The sequence below is a fragment of the Belonocnema kinseyi genome, chromosome 1 (assembly GCF_010883055.1).
Source record: "Belonocnema kinseyi isolate 2016_QV_RU_SX_M_011 chromosome 1, B_treatae_v1, whole genome shotgun sequence".
NCBI lineage: Eukaryota > Metazoa > Arthropoda > Insecta > Hymenoptera > Cynipidae > Belonocnema > Belonocnema kinseyi.
Window position 1 is genome coordinate 139,651,263 of NC_046657.1, and position 14,434 is coordinate 139,665,696.

The window sequence follows — 14,434 nt, forward strand, 5'->3', positions numbered from 1 at the left end:
TTTCTATTGATATCCTTTTCAATAAAAATACTATTCCAATCATAAGTAGAGAGGTGTTCAAGAAATTTAGTTGAGTAGAAGAAATCACCCTGTCCAAATCATCCACAATCATAAAGTCAATCCCTGAACTAGAATGATCAGTGTGGTGGGTGGTATCAAAGGAAACTATAGATAATCCGGCAGAGAAAACTTATGATTTTATATAGTAAGTTTAATTGTTGGTAGCATTAAGATTTCTGTTCAGGTGACCGGTGAGTACAATGTCATTATAATTAGGTATAAGATAAAAAATGTTATTTTCAAGTTCCCTGTCGTAGGAGAAATTAGGAGGTTTGTAAATCACACCCACCAACACACAGTCGTGAGGCGAGGATACCCTGATAAAAAGGTATTCGGCAGTAGGGTAATTGTCTGTCATGAATATAGAGACAGACCCCATCCCCTCTTCTCTCATCCCTATCTCTGCGAAAAAGCGTGTAATTATCAAGTGCCACAAGGCTCGAAGAAATGTTAGCGTTAGCCAGGTCTCAGATAATGCTATGATATGATACGAGCAAGATATAAGGTTATGTTCAAGTTCAAGGTAATGGGCAGGTAAAGACTGAAGGGCCTATGACAAAGCCACCGAACGCGTCCTCGGGTTGCGGATAGAGGGTCCCTGTACCAAGGGTTTCTGCTGAATATGGTTACAAAAATAAATAGGCAGTCGCGGACAATTGTCCAGGGGTGGTCCCGAAGGAATTAACCCCCAAGCGGAGGTGTGAAAACCGTGCCGAAAGCTGAATGGCACCTGGGTGAGGTGTCTAGAACGGTGACTCTGGGATACCGGGCGACCTCTCAGAGTACGCAGCCTTATCCTTGCATGCGGGGCTCTACAAGGATGGACGAACCCATTTCCCTATCTTCTCGTGGGAACAACAATGACAACACCAAACATAGTTGTAGTAAGTGCCGTTTAAAACAACAGAATGCGCAGGGCTCCCGAAAATGGGTCGGCCAACAGTGCCGACCAATCTAGAGCTGGGGGAGCCAATGAAAATGGATTCAATGCGATGGATCGGCGGGATCTCGTGACCTTTGGGTGGACGCAACAACTGAATCACGACTTGCTAGACTGCTACGATGCGAGTGTGGCCTGTGAACGGGGTTACATGGCACGGCTGCATGCTCTGTGGTGCTAGAAACACCCTGAGCTATCGCACTTTTTGCAGCAACGCTAGAACAAGCCGGCAACAAAGAAAGAGAGGCGACACTAAGACCAACCGCGGTCAGGCATCTAATAGATGAAGAGCGATGCTTTACGACCCGGAGAAACATCAACACCAATGTTTCTCTCAAGCCTACTTTCAAGTTAGATTCTAACGAGTCAATACGCCTGGTATTATTACTTAATTCATTACTAATTTTCGAAAGGGTTGTATTAAGTTGGTCATTGAATTGTAGCTGTCTTGTTTCAAATTCACTGAATCTTGCCAGAATCTCACGTGACTGTGCAAGCGCTTTGCTTTGGCCGCCAGAGACCACTTTACGCAAGAGTTCAACGAGTCCCGGGTGTAGGGTGTCAACATTTTCCGAGCAAGTGACGGAGGGAGGAGTAGGGGGTACAATACCTGCACCATCAACATTCTGTTAAACAGTTGACATAGGGCTCACACTTGGGTTGCCAGAAACTACCATAGAGGTGTCACTAGCGGTCAATGGAGAACACTTCTTGCAAACATAGTCTATTTGACCTTTTTTGAGTCTTTCAAAAGTTTTTCGCGAAATTCCGAAACCAGCGCAGGCCAAATGCACGAGATTGCCACACTTAATACAAGCGAGAAATTCAGATCCCCCTCTGGACACAACTACATCACACTCCGAACACGCACCCATAGCTTTCCAGGAAAGATAACGTAAAAGTTACGTAAAAACAATAGTGCATAAACATGAAACAATTAATGAATTTAAAACAAAGTCACAATGTTCCATGGAACAAGTCACCAGCACTTTCACGAAATATAAACTTTTATGTAATTAAACACTTTAAAACTTATATAAACACAACAAATTTAAGAGCAGCAAATTTACACGTCCGCATCCGATCGCTGCCGGTATATTTGTAGGAAAAAGAAAAAGGATGTGAGAAAGGAATTAAGAAATTGTAGAAAAGTGACAAGTAGTGAAGAACAAGGAAAAGAGTAAACCAGGATACTGAGTTGGTAAAATAAAAAAAAATATTTGATGGAATTGCAAGGTGAAGTGTTCGCGGAGACGAAAATTTTGATTTGAAAGGAAAGTTGAAGTGTTTTGTCGTAGGTGCGAGTATTATCTAGTGTTTAAACGAGTGATTATGCATTTAATTATACTTTGGAAGTGTCAAAGTTTTTGAGGTTATGTCATTTCTAATTAAGGAAGGAAACAGCGAGGGTGCGCCACTGGGCAGGAAGGATCCCAACAAACAAATCTTTCGCGATGCACGCTTTCGGGAATCGATACCAGTGGCGCCTTCACCCGTAGTGAAATCCAAACCGACAGGAAGAAGGGTAGGAAGACCGAGTAATGTAAACAAGTTAAAGGCAAAAGAAAACAAAAACCCTGGAAGCTTTTAAAAGTTTTTGTCGGGAGTAACAAAAAACAAAATTTTCAAAAAAGATAGCCCACCTGAAGGATCAGTGACAGAAACAGAGAAACAAAAAGAAGCAATAGAATATTATGCTAACCACTCAATAATGGAATCCGAAATGGAAATTACGATATACAAAATTATAAACGCGTGGTGGGAAGAAAAGACCAAACCAAAGTTCAGCCGCATATTATCAGGGAAGCTAGAAAATCTGGACAGAGAACGGGAAGAGGAAGCAAAGAGGGCGATCAGAGAAGAAGCGGCATCGAGTGTATTAGCCAGAGCAAGAGAGAGGGAAATATCTTTGTTACAAAAAGTTGCCAAATTAAAAACAGAAATTCGAGATCTCGAACGTAACTAGATGAACAGAAAATTAAATTGGAAAGGGAAACAAAAAGAAGGGAAGGTGCATCACTCGCTATAGAAGACGACCTGCAGAAATCTATCGAAACACTACAGGAAGAAGACTCCGGAAAAATCTTCAATCATAATAGTGTACCTCTAGAGCCTGAGAAGATTTCGGAAGAGGAATGTAAGTGCGAAAAAATAAAAGGAAACTCAGGAAAAACAATATCCTAGTCCACGGTTGACAGGGGTGGTTGTCTACATCATGCACTGGCGAGCCATAATTGGAGATCTGTTTGTAACATTAAATTCACTTAAAAATAAAAAGTGGATCATGTCTAGGAAAAGCATGCGCAGAGGCCCAAAAATCATTATGCAAGACGACCTGACATACAGAGAAGAGGAAATTCAGCGGTGGTTTGAGAATCTCGTGCACGACACTTGACAACAGGGGAAGAAAGCCAGGGCGGGCACATGAAGTGGGTGATAGAAGATCAGTAGTTCTATTGGAACGAAGAGGGAGGACGTCCGACAACAAACAACTTTTTTCGGTGAAATAACATTTAAGGAATTTAAGGGAGTGACGTGTAATGTATCGGGATATAAAAAGGTAGGGATAGCCTGGGAGTATTTTACAAATGTTGATATTATTGTATTGCAAGAGACCTGTTTAGAAGAAATTTACCAAGATGGCAATATGGATTAGTTATAGAGATAAGAATTTTGAACTAGACGATAAGTAATTTTAAATTATTACTGTATATAATAATGAAGGAATGTCGAATATCATAAGCAAATTATCTGTATTGTTTGAGAGTGCAATATGAAACGGAGAGGGTCTAGTGATTTCAGAGGATTGGAATGCGATAACTGGCTGTGGGAGTGGATAATTTCAAACCGAAATTTGTGATTTAGAACGTAACTACATTAAGACCCGAAACGCAGAAGATTTAATGTTAAATTCGGAAGGTGAAAAGTTACTAAGGTTATGCGAAAAGTACGGTCTTAGTATTTCAAATGGAAGTGTTCATGGCGATTGGGAAGGGAAACTAACCTATGTAGGAGGCGGAGAAAGCATAATCTCGGTTCTTGACTACGTATTTTTCAAAGAAGACGAAGGTGAAAATCCGGTTAGATTCTTGAAAATAGAACCAAAAATCGAATTAGACCATCTACCGCTAACTTTCCGAATTTCATTAAATACCGAAACGATGATAAGCTATAAGAGAAATAACAATAAAGGGAGATTCATAGAAGAAATACTAGTATGGGATTCAAATAAATATAATCAATTCAGAGATATGGAACAGCTATGGGAAATAAGAGAAGAATATGTAACATTAAAAGAAAGATGGGATAGACTAGTTTTAAACATGAAGAAGGCTTCAAAAGAATCTGGCATGAGCAAAAAAAGATGGGCGGGAAATTCGGGAAGCTTAATTTCAGATATAGCAAGAGAGGAGGGTAGAAATCAGAAGAAAGTAGTTTGGAAAAGACTTAAAAGATTCCTTAAGACAAAGAATGAAATAGATAGGGAGTTACTACGTAATGAGAAAAACAAATTAAAGGGAATTTATGCGCGAAAGAAGAAAGAGATTAGGGACGAGAGGCTTAGAAAGGCTGAGGATAGCAAGAACATGGGTGATTTTTGGAGTGCAATAGGAGAATTCAGAAAGAAAAAGAGAAGCAAAATTGACAAAATAGGTAAGGTGAAATGGACAACTCATTTTCAAAATTTATTGAGGACGAAATTAATTGATAGAGAGGATCGTAAAAATCCAGAAAATCAGGAGCAAGTTAATAACGAAGGGGAATTAATCGAACGGTATAATGAAGAACACATGAAGAAGAATACATGAGCCAATTAACTGCATAAATGAAATGAAAACAGGTAAAGCGCTAGGTGAAGATCAAATCACAATTTAATTCATCCATAATCTATCAGCTAAATAGTTTTGTCGAATTACACGAGATGATTCAGGAAATGTGGCGCATGGGAGCCATATGCTGGAGCTGGAAAACAGCTAGAAGTTTTCGGATTTTTAAAGGGGGAGTCGATGTTAATACTGCTAAATATAGGGGAATATCTCTTCTCGACGTGGGTAATAAAATTCAGCCCAGAATAATGGACAACAGATTATCAGATTGGTTCGAAAGGAATGCAATTCTAAAAGAGAGTCAAGTAGGTTTTAGACGATATATATGATGAATGGAGCGTCCGGAATGTCGGAGGGACAGTAAATTTGTAATTAAAAGATATTTGTTCTTAAATTCGCAGATGAAGTGGCCTTGGTAGCAGACTTTCCAGAAGAACTATCAAATATATACAAATCTTCAGGTAATTACGTTAAAAGAAATAAGCTGGAAAATAATGTAACAAAATAAAAAATAATGGTGTTTACAAAAAGGGGAAGTAGGAAAAAAGATGAAAATTAGAATATTCATGGAGAGCAATTAGAAGTGGTAGACAAATATAAATATTTAGGGTTTTGGTTCGCTACCGGATCTGCTTTTACGAAACATACCTTAGCACTGGCAGAGAAAACTCAGAAAGCAATTAACGCAGCTTGGAGAGTCATGAACAGAGCCAACGTAAAAAACTTAAAAAGAAGGTTATATCTGCTAGACTCCTTGGATAAGTCAGGTATACTCTATGGGGTTGAATTGTGGGGTTGGAAGAAAAGAGAAAAATTAGACAAAGTTCAGGGAAGTTACGTTAAAATGATCATGGGCCTAGATAGGAACACGCCTAATTACATTTGGCGAATGGAATCGGGTCTGCGGAGCATTGAATTTGAAGCTAGGAAGAGAACCTGCAAATACCTAATTGACATTCTGAATATAGAAGAAGGGAGACTTCCAAAAGTGTGCCTACTAGAAGAATTAAGGGGAATAAAAAGTAGAAATCCTTCAATAGGGGGGAAAAACTGATTGAAGCAATGGAAGAAGTTGGTGATGGAACAACCTTAAACTTACTTTGGGAAAAAGCAGAAACAGATCTTATAGAGGGGAAACTAGAAGAAGGACCTCAAATTAAGTTAGATCAGGAAATCCAAGCAGACTGGGCCAGAATAGAAAAATCAAATTATTTCAAACTTTATAAAGACATGAAAATAGGAATTTAAAGAGAAAAATATTGGGATAGGAACCACATTAACGGTAAAGATAAAGAACAGTGGGCTAGGTTAAGATGTGGAAACGTTGGGAAAGCTGGAAACAAAGGGTTTAAAGACGCGTCGTGTAGGCTCTGTGGGCTAAAAGAAGAAAATTTAGCCCACATCCTAACATGCGAAGCAATTAGGAAAGTTATCGGCGGAGAGGTGACAATTGAATTAGAAAAATAGCTTGTAAATTTCACCGAAGTAGAATTAGATTGGAAACTCTGTAAAATGCTAAAGGAAGAACCGAGCTCGGTACTGTGTCAGTATACGAGAGAATTTGAATCAAAAGTAAAGGAGCGAAACTAAAACACTCAATACTTTGTATATAATTGTGAAATCTAAGATTATATACTGCATATTTATAAGGTGGCCATTGTTATAGCCTTGTAACATTCTACTCCAATACGAAAGGCAGTAGTAGTTACACCCATAGAGAAAGGAGACATAGAGGAGGTGCTCAAGTAACATAGAGGAATGGCAGTGATGCCAACATCTTATAGTATTCATGTGGCTCGTTTATCAGGGAGGTTAAATATTAGAAATTGCGGAAAAAGTTAGACCGGGTACCAGACCGAATCAGACATTCATGGTAATAGACCTAGAAGAAAGAATGAAGAGACAAAGATACAGAGGAGTTAGTATAGGGAACGAGAATATATATATATTTTTTTAATGAATCACACTGCCTTGCAAATTTTAATTTTTCTGATTCGAATAAGATGGCACCTAGCGTTTCCGAATGAGAACATCGGTTTTTATTTTCTCCATCATTTATTTGTTACTAAAGATCTTTAATTGAGTCACCATCTTGTTGCGAATGATGTGTTGAATATGTCTCTGCATTAATGATCCTAATCGCTGCTATGGATAGAGTTAGTTTCATAGACAGAGTTAGTCGTTTGTTCTTCTTCTGCAGCTAAATCGTCTTTTCTTTCGTCACGTCTTTTATTTTATCACTTTGCTACAATATCAACTTTAGTTTTTTTCTGTACCTTGTTGTGAATTATGTGTAAAGTTTCGTATATATTAATGATCCCGATTGCTTCTGTTATGTTTGTGGTAAGTGTTATACAAGTAAAGGAAAATATGAAATATCTAAACTCGTAAAAGATGTTTATAAAAAATATGTTTCTTTTGAAATTGCACACCAAAGAAATCATTCACAGATTTAATAGTAAAATAACAATAAATGAAGTATCCAGAAGTTTCGTCAGTAACAAAACAGATTTCTCATGAAGCTGAACATGGGTTACCTTTTCCATCAATTTAAATCTAATCAGAAATTTCTTTGTGTCTTGACAATGAAAATATTGATGAAGCTGATTGTAAGATTCATGCTTCTTATAATAACAAATATATTCTGAGGTGATATAAACCCAAAACCTTTGATAAACATCAATGATCGAGTTGTGCTGACCTAAAAGTTATAGGATTGCTTCTGGGTGAGCAATCTGGTTTCACTAAGTACCCTCGTTTCTTAAGCGAATTTCATTTTATTTCACTTCTTTACACATTCTCTTCTCTCTAGAAAGCCAGAAACTATTATAACCCTCCATGCATACGCATCTCATTCTCGCTATAACTCCCTGAGTACGTTGCTCTCTTTTCTAACACAAATATTGCGCTCTCTCCCTTGGCATAATCCACGCATAGTTCCCGTTAAACATTGACTCTCTTATCCTCTCCTTCTGCCTTCTCTTTCTCCATGCCATTCTTTTGAACCAACTCATATACCTTTCTTCCTCGTGTAACCTGCTAACTCCATCTATCTGCAATCCATTCGTTCTAAAATACCTTTCCCTTCCCACCTTCATCTTTGCACCACTATGTCTGTTCTCCGTCTCGCATCAACATTTCCTAAACAATTTACTCCCCCCCCCCCCCCCCTCTTCTAAAAATTTCTCCTCATATTTACACGCTCGACTCCCTATTTTAATCCCTCAAGTCGTTCTTCCTGTCTCTCTTCTGGCAATATAGTTCGGCGTATTCCTTGCCAACCCCAGTGTCCACTTAACATACCTATCCTGTATCATATTTACCTCCTTACTCACCTTCCAATCCCTCACCTCCACTTGGTAAAATAAGACACTCATCACTAGCGAATCAAACAATTTCATTCTCCTTACAAAATCATCTGTGAAAAACCTCTCCCTTAACCCCCGCACCTGCCTCATCACCACATTTTCCCTTCTCAACCTCTTCTCAACTCCCCCATTCCTTCGAAACAGGAAGAGCAGGCACACAAACTCTTTCGCCTCCTGTACCGCTTTTCTCTTTCACTTCCATTGCCCTCCCCTATCTCTTCCACCTCCTTTCCTGAACACCATTACCCTTGACTTGTCCGCATTTAACTTTAAACTATTTTTGTCTAAGTATCTTCTCAACCTTTTCATTATCTCCTTTAAAGCCTCTTCGCTCTTCCCCAGCATCACTATGGCATCTGCATATGCGAGTGACCATATCCTGACTCCCCCTACCCTAACTCCTCCTACCACTCCGTCAGCTAGCTTACTTTCTATATTCGCGATCAAAATTGCAAAAAGCGTTGGGCTAAGCGGGCACCCTTGCCTCAACACCCTATCCATCCAGAATCCCTCAGAGATTCCCTCCCTTCCTCTCAACCTATCTTTCGTCTCCTTATATACCTACCTTACCCTCTCGATCAGGCCCATCTTCACTCCCCTCTCTTCCATTGTCTCCAAAAACCTTCCCCTATCCACCGAAGGGAACACGCTCTTTAGATCTATAAAAAACGCGTACACTTTGGCACCCTTTTTGGTTAGTTCTCTATCCACCACGTATTGCAAGACGTAAATATTGTCAATAGTACTCCTTCTCTCTCTAAAGCCCGCCTGCCTCTCCGACAATATTCCTTTCCCCTTAACATCCTTGCGCAGCCTATCTGCTTACATCATCGCGTATATTTTGTACGCAGCCTGCGCATTTTTGTACGCAGTCTACCTCCCTCGTTCTTATAATCCCCTCATCTCACTTTCGTGTATCTGACCCCTGAAGTAAATCCTTAAAAAATTTCCTCCATTCTTCGCTCCCCATCTTCTCACTTATCCCCACCCTACGTGTCCTTAACTTATTATTTATCTTCCACACGTCCCCTTCTGTCTTAACACTTCTCAACTCCTCTTCCAGCTCTTTTTTCTGCTCTTTCTTCTTACATATCGCCTTAAACTACTTCCTCATTTCTACGTACTCCTCCCTTTTCGCAGTTCCTTTCTTCCACTTCCTGTAATTCTTTTTCACCTTTCTCTTCATCGTTTTACATTACTTATCCCACCACGGCTTCCCCATTCTTTTCTTCTTCTTCCTAAATACCTTCCTTTTCAAACAACCTTTTATTTTCTCTTTTGGATCTTCCCATATCTCGTCCACCGACTTCCTCTTGAAGCTTACGTTTCCCAACTGCTCCTAGTACTTCTCTAACGCCCCTCTCGTCCATGACACCCTCTGCCCTAGCGAACCTTTATCCCCACTCTGCCTTTCACCAGCCTCCCCCTGTATCTACAAATTTAATGGCTGATAATCTGATTCCACCTTCCCTTCCACAGTGAATTTCTCTATCTCCTTCCACCCTTGCATATTCATAATGACATAGTCTATCACCGATACACCCCTCTTACTCACATACGTGTATCCTCCCTATTCGTTCCCTTTTACCATACTATTTGACACCACCCACCTGCTATCCTGAATCTAGTCTCTTAGAATCTCCCCCTCTTTATTTATTGTCTTATCCTTCGATTTTCTTTCAAAGCTCTCCCCTTCCCAGTACAGGCCATCTTCTCGCCCAATTCTCGCATTAAAGTCAACACCCATTACCACCATACCCTCATCTCTCTCTCCTAATAAGTTTTCTACCCTTTCTTTAATGCTTTCCATTCATCCTTATTGTACACAGTCACAAACTTATACATCAACCCTCCTATCTTTACAGCCCTCATTTGTAAGCCCTCCCACTCTCCCTCTCCATGAACTTCTTTCTTTAATCCATCTTTGACTGCCTCCTGCAGCCTCCACCTATACCCCCTTGGCAACATTTGCGCTACTCTATCCCATTCATTTCTCTCTACCCACGTCTCTATCAGTCCAATCACAATAAATTCCAGAATATACCTCCAGAATTCCGTATCTTTCTTCTTTACTCCTGATACGTTTCAGTACCTCACTCCATTCTTCTTTCTCCCCTCTATCCTAACTTTCCCTACCTTGTCTTTAACCCACCCTATGCTCTGTAGCAGCGCTTCCACCCCCTCCCTTTCTTCCCCGCCCTTTAGCTACATTCCTCTTATCACTATATTATTTCTACTATTTGCCTTCTCTCTTCTCTCCATCCTTAACTTCATTGCCCTTATCCTCTCCCTACCCGCTCTCTCCTCCTTTTCATTTCTACGCTCGCCCACTTTCTCTTCTATCGTGATCTCCACTTTCTCCCAAATACCTTGGTTCTCGCCTTTCCCGCACTCGCACTGAACGCTCTTTTACTTGCCTGATCGCTTCTTTCGCTTCGATTCTCCCCCCTCCCTAACGCGCCACTTGACAGCAGGTCACGCACAACTGGCCGTCGTGTCATTCTGGAAATTTCCTCCCCGTCTACTTCACTACCAGCACTGCCATTACTCTCGTTGCCCACCTCCCACTCGTCCTTCGGTAACTATAACCTATCAATACACAAAAGTACGAACTATCGTCAACAGAAATTTCCTCCCCGTCGACTTCACTACCAGCACTGCCAGTACACTCGTTGCCCACCTCCCGCTCGTCCTTCGGTAACTGTAACCTATCCATACACAAAAGTACTCACTAACGCCAACAGATATCTTTTAAGGCTGCTGCCGCTTACCGCCCTAAAAGTTCAGTTTCTTTACCCCCAACTACAATGTAAATTAATTTTTATCTTCCCAATGTACCCCTCACAACCGTACTCACCTCCTAGACTTTCACCTTAACACTCCACTCACACCTTTCACACAAACTTGGTAAAAACTTCTCACCGCCTATCAGTGCACCCTTTCTCACTACCGCCACCAACTTGCAATTGCGAGAGTTATCTCTCTTATAAATAATTGAATATGTTATAGAAAACGGTATGCGGTGCTGTTAAATATGCCATTAGTTACAATACTATGTCGTACGTAATTTTTGGCATAGAATCTAATTCTGACATTTTTTATAGAAAAAATGTTTTTTATGCAATAAATTGTATAAAAAAATTGGTTAAACAAAATAATTTTTCAAAACTAATCGCATGTTGGATTAGGCGTACTCAAAAACTCCTTAATTAATTGATGTATTTGTATTTTCTTTGCCTTTCTCATTAACATAAACAGTTTAATTAAATTAACAATATTAATTATTTATTAATTGGTTTAATAAAAAGCGTAATTGAAAACATAATAGAACTATTCCCGATGTAACTTTTTCCATTCAAGCTGATTGTGGTATTTGTTTTGCAAAATTAGTTATCCATTGGTATCCAAGGTCTTTTGTTTCAGACTTCATTTACTCTACTGACACTCTTTTTATTAACTATTTGTCTCCATATATTTCTGTCCTGACATACTTCTCTAGTTTCTTTTATGACCATGCATTGTTCATGCAGGATCGCGTGTGTCTGTGGCTTCTTATGTTTCTTCTAACAAGAGTCTCATTCCCACATTCTAACCATTCTTGCCGCGGCGCGGTCTGCCTCTGGACATACTGCCATTTACTTTAGCTAGATACACTTATTTCGTTAGTCGTTCATTTGGCATTCTGTCAATATGCCCGAACCATCTTAACCGATTTATTTCCTATATCATGCGCAAGAATCTCATGTCAATTGCATTAACTTTACTCTTATCCTTTTCTTGATTGGTCCATGTCTCGCTACCGCATAGGACAGTCGTTACAAATATGTAGTTATGTATTGCCACTTTAGCTTTATTGATATATCTTTACATCTGATAAGGGACCCTGCTCTTTATGCTTGCATTCAGTTTATGCAACATTCTTTGAAAGTCTTCGATTATACGATTATACGTATATTTCTTTCCTCATTGCTAAGGTACCTGCGATGTTTATAGTTCTCCTGTATGCTTCTTTCTTTGCTCTTTGGGCAGCCTGAATGTCATCATTCCACCACGCAACACTAGAGATTCTTCCTACAACCGCAGTAGGTACCACACACTTCGATCGCACATCTAACAATGATAGCCCGGAACTTTGTCCATGCGCCCTCTATATCTTTCTTTTTATAAGGTCCTTCCATGTTGTCCTATCCATGCTTTCGATTATCTTATTTTGAAACTCTATTCGCACGTTCGGTTTCTGTAGGTTCTCAATTTTGATTTGCGTTTGCTTCGTTCTCTTGATTCTCATTTTCCTCCATCCCCTACCTATATTAATTTTGGAGATGAAAAGGTGATGATCAGTATTGCATTCAGAAACCCTCATGAACCTTGTATCTTTGACCAGCTCTCTTAGTCTTTCATCTGCAACAACAAAGTCAATTATACTTCGAATATTTCCTTTGGATCAGGTGTACATGTGGATCATTTTATGCCTAAACCAAGTATTTGTAATGAACAGACCCCTTTCTAAGCATTAGACAACTAATTTATCTCCGTTATAGTTTGTTTTTGGATCCCCAAAATCACCTAATACTTTTTCTGTATCCTGATTTCGGATGCCTACTCATCCATTCATATCTACTGGCAGAATTATTCCTTCACCACGGTCGCAAATATTTATTGTGTCATGTAAAGTGTCCCAGAAGGCCTACTTTCATTCTAGTCCACAGCAGTCTGGAAGACACGAAACCATGGTCTCCGAGATGCTGATTCGCCCTTTCATTCAAAATCAGACCTACTCCTTGCCTACTATGTGATTCACTATCTACTCTTGACCATATTTCAAATATGCCTTTCAACACGCCGTTTCCTATGTCTCTACTTTCGTATCCCTTTTTCTTTGTTTCAAGCACACATAAAATATCTAGTTTCCTTACATGCATAGTTTCTCGCAATTCTTTTACCTTGAGATCATTCACTCCTATAGCATTCCAAAACTCAGTCTCCATTCATCGCCTGAAACTTGACCTTCACATTTACCATGTGCATGCGGTTTTATCAATTAAAGTTCCAGTCCTTTCCGAGGCTATTTTATTGACGACAGAGCCGAAATCCAATTAGAGTGCTTTTTGAGAGACGAGGACGACAAAAGGCTTTCGCCAGAGAGCCAGTGTGCTAAGTCAAGCGATGATGATGATGATGACAATAAACAGGAGAGTAAAGGTGACCTGATAGAGGTCGAGCCTCAGCAATCAACCTCAGGTGTAAGAAAATCTAAGCATGGATGAATGCAAGATGAGCCACTTCTCGATTAATCACGCGGCTAAACATTTTGTTTGGTAAGCCTCACAAATTTACAAACATGTATTACTTATACAGGGTGTCTAAAAAGTCCCCGGAAAGGTTGGATATCTCCTCAGGTAAAATATTTTTTAAAAAAGTGAAGATCATTTCTAGAGTAAATTTCAACGAGGAATTCAATAGTGACCTTCATTTTTACTTTGAGGTTGACCTTCATGGCTTTTTAAAGGTCATCTTCATTTTTTTTAATGGAAACCCCCTGTTTTTACATCTGCAATTGATAGAACGGAAAATTCTACGTTTAGGTACGGAACCAAGTCATAGATCAATTGTAACGTTCAAGGTCATTTAGAGGTTATTTGAAATTAACAAAGTTTTTCAAGAGGTCAGTGTAATTCCTGAAGTAAATGTCAACGAGGAATTCAATGGTCACCTTAATTTTGACCTTAAAATTAATCTTCATAACTTTTTAAAGGACAACTTTGTTTTTTAATGGAAACCCCCTTTTTACATTTGCAATCGATAGAGCGGAAAATTCTACGTTAAGGTACGTACCCTAGTCATAGGTCAATTGTAACGGTCAAGGTCAGTTAGAGGTTATTTGAAATCAACCAAGTTTTCCAAGAGGTCAGTGTTATTCCTGAAGTAAATTTCAACGAGAATTTCTTTGATAAGCTCTGAATTGACCATGGTTACAGCGTTTTGAATATTGTAAAATTATAAGGAAATTTTGCATTAAAAGTTCCAGGTGCTCTGGTGAGAGTTCTGGTCCTGCCCGAAGAGTTATACAGTCCTATACCGTTCATCGATACCAAAGTCAATACCTAAGGCGATACCATAAGTCCTATGCCGTTTTCCCATACGAATATTACGAATCGAAACTAAATTTATGTATTACGAGTACATACTTACTATCTTTCGCTTAAAGATTATTATTACGCAAGCTAAACTTTCGGAAC